At 38.4% G+C, this 11,453-nt stretch overlaps 1 long non-coding RNA gene across 1 annotated transcript; it reads left to right on the top strand.

The window, feature by feature from the left end:
* The first annotated feature begins 3,649 nt into the window (after window positions 1–3,649).
* LOC141343312 (uncharacterized) lies at window positions 3,650–5,607 on the top strand. The gene is made up of 2 exons (XR_012356721.1): window positions 3,650–4,457; window positions 4,572–5,607. It is a non-coding gene; the product is annotated as an uncharacterized lncRNA (long non-coding RNA).
* The last annotated feature ends 5,846 nt before the right edge of the window (window positions 5,608–11,453 follow it).

The raw sequence follows: 11,453 nt of genomic DNA, 5'->3' as shown, positions 1-11,453 counted from the left end.
TAAGCGATTCACAATAAACAAAAAAGTAGATAGCTCTAAATCACTTTATTATTAATAGGCTACTATTATTTTAATATCTGGTTAGGGCTATTTATTTTTAACACCTGACAATTATGCCAATAAAATTTTTGATTGTATTTCTCCCCGTGTGTGACGATAAATTAGCATGTTTTCATTTACAAATGAAACTACGTGAATGATGCATTCCTCAGTAAAACAGTTTAGTAATTATATAGTCTAGTCTATTAATTAGACGAAACAAAATAAAATATGTTCAATTCAACCTTTAAACTACATTCCAGTAAAATTCAGTCATATAGCATATGTCAAGCATTTACAGTATCATTTACATGAACGTTAAGTAAAGAGAGCAAAATTAAGGGTGGGGGAAACGAATATAAACGAAACTAAAAATATATACAATAATAACTGGCTAATAGTAATATTATTACTAATAGTAATAATAATGATAATGATAATAATATTAATACCAACACGGAAAAAAATACTATCAGTTAATATAAGGAATGTAGGCCTATTTCACTGTGTGACAATAAATTATTTCCAAATGAAACTACGTGAATAATTCACTCTTCAATGATTTGTATATTAATTGCAATTTGCAATTGTGTTAAGTGCACTTTTGGGAAAGGCACGTGAAACAATAACGAACGCTCACAAAATGAAAACGCTTTTAAGCACTAAAATTAATCGAAACGCAGCCCAGAATGTTATGTAAAGAGATCAAAATGAAGTTGAAAATAATGGATATAAACGAATAATACGGAAAAAAAGAGGATCAGTTAATGGACAAGACTGTGTGTGATGCATGAAATGTTTCTTGTAGGGCTTTTTAATTGGAAATACATGTAATATTTATTCATGATACACTTGTGAATGCTGTCTAAATCGCGCACAGACAGCATTGGCATATACAGCAACGCCTATATAATTATGTAATATTGTATTAATTTCTATAACAATTAATATAATAATTTCTTAACTCAAAATGAAATATTAATAAACCTATCTCTGATAATCCCGGGCTACTATGCTCACTCAGGTTTATTTATGCATTAAACTCGTGTTTATGCATTTTTATCAGTATTATCAGTATTATTTTATGTTTTTGATAACAGCAGATTCTGAACAACAACGTTAAAAAAGCTTATTTATTCAAGTGATCATTAATGTACATTTTATTTTCATTTTACAGTTTTGCCAATGCTTAGACATTTTTAAACAACTTTATACATCGTTACATTCCAGTATGTCCACCCTGATGTTTCACCACAGCCGGAAGAACTTTAAACAGTCTGTTTATGTACTTGTTGCATGCCACTGCTGTAAGTTCCTCAAACCAGAATTTATTTATGGCATCAATTAAGTCAGACTTTGTAGTTGGTTTTGCTACTTTTCGAATATAATCTTTCAGAGCATGCCACACCATTTCAATGGGATTCATGTCGGGGGATTCGGCGGGAGTCTTCACCCAGTTTACACCCTGTTCAGCAATGAGTCTGCCTGCAGCAGTGTGCTTCGGGTCATTGTCCTGGAAAAAACGGTGATGTGCTCCGAAGTTTTCCCTAATGTATGGGGCAGCAGTTTCTGTTACAATAGCATTTTCAAAGAAAGACCGGTCCATTATGCCTTCGAAGATTGCAATCGGTCCCGGACCCAGTCTGGATATTGCTCCCCAAACATGAACTTTTAGCGGGTGCTTTGGCTTTGGTTTAGACACGTGTCTCCCACTTCTACGAAATGACATGGTGGCAAAGCGGTCCAAAGCCACTGTTGTTTCATCAGTGAAAATTACATCGTGAAATGACTCCTTCTCAGCAATCCATTTTTGGGCTTGTTGGAGACGTAACTCTTTATTTTTGTCTCTGATCATGGGACAATGTTGAGTTTTCCCATACTTCCACCCAAGCTTTTGCCTTATCCTCCGAATGGATCGCTCGCTTATTTCCACTCCGCTGTCACGCCATAGCTGTTTTTTCACGGAACATGACACCAGTTCATCATTCTGATGAGTGATATTCTCTATGGATAGGACAATGTCTCTAAAATCAAGGGCAAAACAGAAAATAGTTAAACATTTGACAGTTTATGCATAACCACCACTTAGCATTAACCGGTATTTAGGCCAGTGTTTGTGTTCGCGTCATGCAGTGGGTAACTTACTCCGTTATTTTGCGAGGATTACGTTTGTGTGATGATCTTTCTTTGTAGTGTCTCCGGATAGTGCTCAATGTAGCGTGTACACCAATGGATTTCAGATGTCGGGATATTTCTTGAGTAGAACTTCCAGCAGACCTCATCACCCTGATGTCTTGGGAATGCAGCTTGCTGATTTTGGTCATTTTGAGATGACTTTACAGATGGATGGACTGTATATATTCGTACAGTGTGTCAGGGGTGTGGACACTAATGTTTTGTGATAAGAGGGTGTATCATAGGTGGAGCGTGTGAGGAAAGCTTTCCCCTTTTCCCTGGCATGCATTTGAATGCTGAATCCGCAATTAAACCGAATGCTACACAGTTGGACCCCCCCAAAAACAGTCTCAATAAAATGTTGATTACAAGGCAAAACAGGCAGCATTCACCCCCCATCCCCATTCGGCTATTCATAAACATTTCGCTCTTTATACTGCCGCTGATCGCCTCATTAACTGCTACTTTTAAAATAACTGAAAAAAACAAATAGTTCCCACTTCCCTTTGTGTCGAAATTGACACGGCTCATGGCTAGTGTTTGCATATTTCTTTCTATTGTGCAACCAGATTAGTGTTATATACTGTGCTGATAGTTCTGATCATTTTTATTTTTTTTTTATCGGACAATGCAACCTGAACTTTAAATTCAAAGTAGCCTAAAATAGCTGGATCTGCCAGTCTCAACTCCCGTTTACTCCACCGCCATCTAACAGCATTTTCACACCAGTGATACTAAATATTCTTGCAAACTGTCTAAACTTCAATATACAGTACATGAAGACACTAGAGGTTTTGCGATGTACACTGCATGAAAAAAGTGGTTTTCGTCATTTAACGACACTGTGAATTGTCGCAGAAGTTTCAGGTTAATGGCTGTTCACAGGAATGCGCAGTTAGCACAGATAATTGTAGGGAACTGCCAAAAATTGATGTGGAAGGCTTAGCACCTGACACCCCCCATGATTCATGTCACCTTGGCCTCGGTGTAGCTTTTATATGTAAATGATTACTGGAGCTATACAAATGCAAACCAGGGGAAGGGGGGTGGCTTGAGACTCACTGATCTAGAGCTGGCTAACTGTAGCCTTCTTTGACTCAACTACACATAACACCGCGACATGCAATAAAATTATATTTTTCATGTGAAACAGTTTTTTAAACAGATATCATTTAATATTTTTAAAGTGTATATTAACATTTGTGTGTACACATTTTGTTCTATATTTTGTTCTTGAACTATATTTTCTCTATTTTCATCTATCTATCTATCTATCTATCTATCTATCTATCTATCTATCTATCTATCTATCTATCTATCTATCTATCTATCTATCTATATACGCGCACGCACGCACACAGATGAAAATATATAGAAAATATAGTTGTTGGTATATCGATATTTTCAAGACAAATATAACAACAACTACATTTTCTTTTCATTAATGAAAGCCAAGTCAGGCCAAGCAAATTACAGAACAAAATATATTTTTATTGTATACAATTTACAAATAGTAAAGCAAATGATCACTTAACAAATATTAGAACATTTTAGACCTCAACCACTGTACATAGTGGCATGACTATAGTCACTTTTTCTGTTGTTGTACTTAATTGCACCGTGGATGTATTTGACACACATCGTCCAGCAATGCGCTCAACAGGGAGAAATGATGCACTGTATTGTTATCGCCATTGCAAGCAGCGAATAAAATCTAAACAGTGACGTAAAAATGAAAGCAGCAAGCAAATTACAAGAAAGCAGAACGTCTTCATCTATATGTTTTGGATTCCGCGCTTTGATTCAGGACCTAGTCTGTGATTGGACAAATCGTCGACGTCACGTTCATGAACTCGTCCGTGATTGGACAAATCGACCACGTCACGTTCATGCCGCCCATGCCGTTTTACGGTCTTTTAAATCGGCTGCAAGTGAGCAACTGATAAAATAGACCTATTAACAAATTGTCACTGTGTGCATTTGTATTAACTGTGCGAGAAAGAAATGGAGGCCACAGCATTTTATTCAAAAAGGAGCGCTCCCACTTGTAGTAGCAAGCGAAAGGTATGTAGTCTATAATGTATTTTGGCCTAACGCTGCCTTAAATTTTTTGGTACATTCAGATGTTTGTTGTGTGCTAACCATCATACATATTGTCTCAATAGCATTCTGGCAAGGAGAACAAGCAGAGTCCACAGACCAAAAATAAAACAGGGACTACCCGGCTTGTAAAAAAGAAATCGGTGGGTATTTGATAAGTTATTTTTATGTAAGCAGCCCCATGTGCAGCAGCCTCATATACCTATCTGCGGTGTGAACATCATATTCAAAACTAATTTTAATGCTACCATCTACAGGCTGTTCTAATTGAACGTAGATGTCCTGCTGCAGTCACTGTTTCCAAGGAACAGATGTCTGAATTCACAAGAAGGCTTCTGAATTTAGAGGCACGGATTGGTTTGTTGGAGGCGCGTTTCAGTGAGAAAACTCATCCTTCGACAGCGGATCAATCCACATCCACAGACATTTCTGCCAATGTTCCTTCAACGTCGGCGGATACTCCAATGGACTGCCAACAGCCTTTTGAGATGTGGTCATCTCCTCAGTCTGCTCGCGAAGACCATTCGCTGTCAGCGCACCTGGTTGATGCTGATTTCGGTGTTCCTGCTGCAGCCTCTACACCACTGACTGTCCGGACGCTCAACCTACAAACCAGCCCAGATCATTCGTTAGCGGGCTCAACATCAGAAGGATTAACCAACAACCCAGTGGTGACGAATCCGATGCTCCATAATGAAAATTCGCCGAATCAAGATTATTCACGGGTTTCTCCTTCCATCATGACATCATTCCATTTGAGATTGCCTGAAACACCAACAAACACCTCCCATTCTCATCACCATCATCGTATTCGCCGGTCTCTCATGCAGGGAGTAATCCTTCCAGATGTACATTTAAATCATGTTTCAGTAGAGACCGAGAATAAACTGTATCTGGAATCAACAGGACCAGACGGGAAACCAAGGGCAGATCGTTTCGCTGTTCTTTTGTTTAAAAGGTTAATTCCCCTCAACCTTTATCAGAACTGGGCAGGTTCTGTTAACTTTGACGGCTCCAGGGGGAAAAATGCACTACCCAACAACCTTCGTCAAGCACTTTCAGATGCTGTTGGTCGGAGATTCAACCCCGCAGTTCGTGACTGGAAGCTGATAAGAGACAGACTTAACGAACTTCTCCGAAATAGAAGAACAACTTTTCCACTTTTTTAAAAAGTAAAAAGTAAAAAAATATATATGTTTAAAAACTTGCAGAACTCACTGGAGCACTTGTGATACTGAACAATTGTATCCATTGTCAGTCACATAATAAAAGCCTTATTGTTTTGAAAAATGATCCTTCTGTTTATTTGTTGACATTATTTTTAATATTAGGATTATAATACTAGGGTATAGTACTTACATTGACATTAGGCCAAATCTAAATGGTTCCCTTTCCTTTTATGTATTAAAAAAAAAAAAAACTTCATTGGGCAGCGCGACATCATAATGTACAGCACAAAATGAAATAAAAGGAAATACTACTACTACTCACAATAATACATCAAATAATTTTTTTACACTCTAAACTATAGTTTATATTTCTCCTCTTGCACAAATCAATAAAATCAAGTGTATCTAAAATTGTATAAATGGTATGAAAAAGACGAGCTACCTCTCAAACATGTAAATCTTCATTTGCTGTGGCTTTAAAATATTGAATTTTATAATGTATTTTGTAATTTTGTACTTGCTATTTATTGTTATTTTTAAATTAATTATTTTGATTGCTCAGTGTTTGCGCGCCCTGTAATAAATTGTTTAGTCGGCGTATAACACAGCATGTGATGGAGTGCCTCGTCTTATTAGTTTTTGTTAATAAATGCTATATAAGTTAGTTTTATTTTATTTTTGTTATGCTGTTTAATTAAAAATAACAAATCCATCTTTTAAGAATTTGTTTTAATCTTAAAATTGATAGGTGTAGCCAATATGTAAGCAAAACCAAGATCATGAATTCAAAAGTAAAAGTGAAAAGCATCCTAGACATTACAATAGCGGAAATCCCGTTCACAAAATTAAAATAACTAGGCCTACTAACAAATATGCACAAAAGGGGGTTGAATGTTAAATACGTTTCCATAAAACAATACATTATGATAACAGACAAACTATTTATCAACAATGAGCTTTGATTAAGCCCATGTTGAAGAAACAAATAAATAAATAAAAATGAAACTAAAGCGCGACCAACTGAGAGCGTTATGCCGCGTTCCAGGCAACCCGTTACCCGTGTTTTTCCAAACTTCTACCAGTGAAAGTGCACTGGAACGGCAGTTAAAACCGTGAATTCCCACCCGTGAACTCGTACTAGATCGACGCACTCCCAGTTCCCAGTTCTGACATGACTTAGCCCAAGAAACAACAATAAAGGGGTGCGGTGTTTATGCAAGTGGCACACGGTGGAAAAATAGAGTAATATTTAGGACAATTTAACGTTGCAATCAAATTATTAATACTATAAAAATAATAAATTCTTGGCGTGACTTGCTTGGAACGCTACAAAGTTCTTTGAAGACGTGATTTACGAGCTCAAAAACCTGCCTGGAGCGCAGCATTTGTGTATCCTGTCACAAAATATGGCGAAAAATCCTACACAAGGGGAATAGTGTGATTAAGGTGTGTACATGTCTTCCATAATGCGACTAAAATAGGAATACTCCACCTGTCTTAATTCGATTTGTGTTTACTCAAAATATGACTTTAGTCGGATTAAATTAATTAAAATATATCATTTTACATGGTTACTTCTTAATCAGAGTATTTAATCGCGTTAAAATCGGAATATTGTTGTCCATGTAAACGTACTTACTGTCGAGTATAAAACTTTTTTCGCAGTACATCCATTATATTTCCATGTTACACTTTTAAGACGTATAGCCCTGCATTTTAATCCGTCAAAGATCAAATGCGGGCTAAAATTATGTTTTAACATTCAGTGGTGATTAAAAAAAAACTTGCAGCGCTGGTGGAAACACGGTCCTGTCAGCAGCATTGAGCGCACGTTCAGCACAGCTTGGAAGGGTTCCTTGTTTAAAGCTTGCCACAAAACACTGGAACAAGTAAATACCTTGACTGTCAAACAGTAAGGAGATATTTTAATTATTTATTTAGAAACTACTGTTTTCTGAGTCAGTGATGATGCAGTTAACAGTCCTCCTCAAATCCTCGTTTTTTTTCGTTAAGTAGTAATTTAAGTCTTTCTACATATTTATTTATCATGTCTGACAAAAAATAGTGGTTACATATTTTCCACTGAAAAAAATGTAACTGATCGAGCTTGATCCTTCATGTCCTAAAAATGTGTTTTGCACTCTCCGCACAAACGATTGGCACCTAATAGCACACATTTATATCTCTTAGTATTTAAATCTTTTGTTTTACATCTATGGATTTTATTTTAGCCAATTCGTGATTTGAGAAGGTGTTACCCGTCTCAGGTTGGAGAGACCCGAAAGGGTAAGTAGAACGCACAGTTGAGTGTCTGCAGAGGAGTAAGAGAAACACATGAATACTCTGCGAGCTCTGATGATGTTTAATGAACTCTGCATTCTTTCTCATTCCTCTCATGAAAACATTAACATGAATTGCACATTCACTTTTCAGAAAAAGAACACAGCTTTTGTTGTATAACAATATTGTAAACAATAAACTCAAAATAAACTTAATGTATCCATGTAACTCCATGTATTTAAATGTCCTTGGGTACAAATAAAATCCTTGTCTCTGGTACATATATGTGAACAATGCATTATCTCAAGTATTCTGAATACTGTATAAACATAAACAATCACATTACATTCACACGTTTCCTTTTTTTTGTACTCACATATTCAGTTCCCAAAACTGTAAACAAAACATAAAACCCACTGCTACCTTCCCTTGTAACAGGTCTGCCATTTTATTTCACATTGTTTTTCACATGAACAACGCCATTTTGGCTCTAACTCAACTAATTTTAACTATAGAAAACATTCATTCAACTTACATACAGTATATTTCCTTATGTGATTGCCATCCATATGCAAAACTCATTTTGTGTATATGCTTGCTTATCCTTCACTATTGCATATTTATTCACAGGTTACCCAAATTAGTTACTGGCTAAACGAAATTGTACCAAATAACTAGTTCATCAAAACAAATTGCATTTTTTCTGCATCCACATATATAACAAAACCATCATGACTCCTTTTATGTCATTTTAAGTTGTACACAAACCATATTTTCCCACCTGCAGAGGAGTAAGAGAAACACATGAATACTCTGCGAGCTCTGATGATGTTTAATGAACTCTGACCCGAGCTGCGCAGTTTTACCATCCCAATAGCGCTGAGCGCCCTCTACAGGAGGCACGAATAATAACAATTTCAGGGTAAACCCAAAAATACATTAGAGTCAATACTGAATTGGACATCAAGTAACCCTTGTTTCTCTTTAAAATTTGGACTTTGGGAGGGGGGTTAAAAGTTTTTTTTTTTCATCCTACATGCCCACATCACACATTTATGATTTCAACCCTTTACACTCTCCCCTATTTTCTTAGATGGCTCCTGACATCTGAATGTTTAACCCATGTTATATTGCTCCTTTTTTTTTTAAACCCTCCTCAGTACCCATTATGACACCAATGACAGCAAGGACGAGGGGGCATACACTGGTAGTAAAGAGTATTGTCACTGGGAATGTATTGCTGGGTAGACCAAAGTGCCTTGGCTTCTGCTCTCCAAGGTCGATATGATGGTTCACCCAAAGCATCATACGTAAACATTTCTCGTGGTTTTCCCACTCGTTGTGTCCTCCTCATATTTCCTTCCTCCATTACTTCAGTTGCATTTTTTTCATCTCTGACTACTTCTACTTCATTCCTTAGCCTCTCCTCATCTTTATCTGGTGTCGCAGACCTTGGGCTTGGAGCAAATCTTTGCATTTCCACTTGTTCCTGGTCCAACTCTTGAATCTGGTTCTCCAGAGAAACACGTCTTTCATTAGGATGGAATTCCATTGCAGTTGGACTAAGGTGAGCATTGTTTGGGTTTGTTGGGGTTACAGATTCTTCTTCCATTTGTGGGATAGTCACAAACTTGTAGCAAGGTATGTTCTTACGAAGGTCATATTGGTAAGTACGTTCCTCCTCATCTGAGGCATCTGATTCAGACTCATTCTCTGGTTGGTTTCTCACTTTCTTGCTTTGTTTTACTTTCTTTGTCTCCTTTATTCTAGCCATCGGCTCTTCCAAGGGTAAGTCATTGACAGCCAGCAGGAGGTTGCGGTGAAGCACTCGAAGAGTCTTGGAACCCGTCTCTGGTTGTACCTTGTACACTGGGCCATCACCAATGCGCTCTACAACCCGGTGTACATCTCTTTCCCAGTATGCACGCAACTTTCCCGGACCGCCTCTCTCTGAAAGGTTTCTGACCAACACCCGGTCTCCTGGTTGAAGAATAGCACCTCTTACTGCTCGGTCATAGTATTTCTTGCCCTTTGCTGAAGATCTTTGGCTGTTCTCTTTTGCAATTTGATATGCTTCTCTCATTCTGTCTTCCCATTGTTGTGCAAAAGTGTGTTGATTTGAACTCTCTGTCTTGTTTTTCAGGTTAAACAACAAGTCGACAGGCAATCGGGGTGATCTGCCGTACAGAAGAAAGAATGGAGAGTAGCCGGTTGATTCGTGCCGGGTGCAATTATAAGCATGCACGACGTGAGGCAGGTAGTCTTTCCATTTATTTTTTTTTTCCTCCTCTAGAGTCCTAAGCATTTGCAGAATTGTCCGATTTAGCCTCTCCACAGGGTTACACTGAGGGTGATATGGTGTGGTTCGCGAATGGGCTATTCCTGATAGCTGTTGTAACCTCTGAAACAGGTGGTTCTCGAACTCTTTCCCTTGGTCGTGGTGGAGTTTTTCAGGATACCCAAACCGAGGAATGAAGTCCTGGAAGATCTTCTCTGCAGCGGTTTTGCCAGACTTATTTCTCGTTGGATATGCCTGTGCAAACCGTGTAAAGTGGTCAACAAGCAGGAGAATATACTGATAGCCACCCTTGCTTGCCTCAAGATGCAAGTAATCCACACTGACCAGCTCAAATGGGGAACTGGAAGTAATTGAACCCATGGGTGCTCTTTGATGGACATGCGGATGCTTTTGTTTTATACAGGCACACTTTGTGGTTATGTACTCCTCAATCTCCTTCCTCATTGAGGGCCAATAGAAGCGTTCACGAGCAAGATGGAGCACTTTCTCGACTCCTACATGTCCCATTTCATTGTGCAACTTTTTAAGCACCATTGCTCTAAACTGCGGAGGGAGAACTAACTGCAAGTGCTGCCTTGTTTTTCTATACAAAAGTCCATCCTCAATCTCCAATTTCGTCCATTCAAAGAGTAGTTTCCTCGTTTCTTTTTTCATAGGACTCTTGTCTTTCCCATTTGGTGTCCAGCCTTGTTCCTTCAACTTGATTACCTCACCAATTGCTGGGTCATCTCGTTGTGCTGCTTCAAGTTTTTCGGGAGTGACTGTGAAGATACTATCCTCAGTGAACAGCACCTCTTTATTTGGTGTGTTGAGCTCTAAGGCAGCAATCCAAGGAACATCACTGTCAGCAACCGCTTTACTACCTTGCCAAACAGCAGACAGAGTTTCGGGTGATAAAATTTTGGTGTGTTCACCCATAATGTCTGTCAGTTTCAAGGGGTACCTCGACAGTGTATCGGCATCAATGTTGACTTTACCCGGTCTGTATTTGATGTCAAAATGAAAGTCCGCTAGCTCACCCACCCAGCGCTGCCCTACCGCATTCAACCTTGCTGTACTGAGGACATAGGTCAGTGGATTGTTATCTGTGTAAACTGTGAATGTTGGAGCATAGTAGAGATAGTCTCTAAATTTATCACAGATGGCCCATTTGAGTGCCAAAAATTCCAGTTTACCAGAGTGTAGATGGTAGTTCTTTTCCACTGGCGTTAACGTGCGGGACCCATACCCAATGACACGGAGTTTATTGCCCTGTTGTTGATAAAGCACAGCCCCTAGACCTTCATTGGAAGCATCCGTGTGTAATACAAAAGGTAGGTCAAAATTTGGGTAAGCTAGCACTGGTGGACTTGTTAACATGTCTACAAATTTTGAAACCACACTGCGATGTT

Source organism: Garra rufa, chromosome 9 (assembly GCF_049309525.1).
Source record: "Garra rufa chromosome 9, GarRuf1.0, whole genome shotgun sequence".
Lineage (NCBI taxonomy): Eukaryota > Metazoa > Chordata > Actinopteri > Cypriniformes > Cyprinidae > Garra > Garra rufa.
Note: the sequence above shows the minus strand (reverse complement) of the source record. Positions and strands in the feature narration are given on the sequence as shown.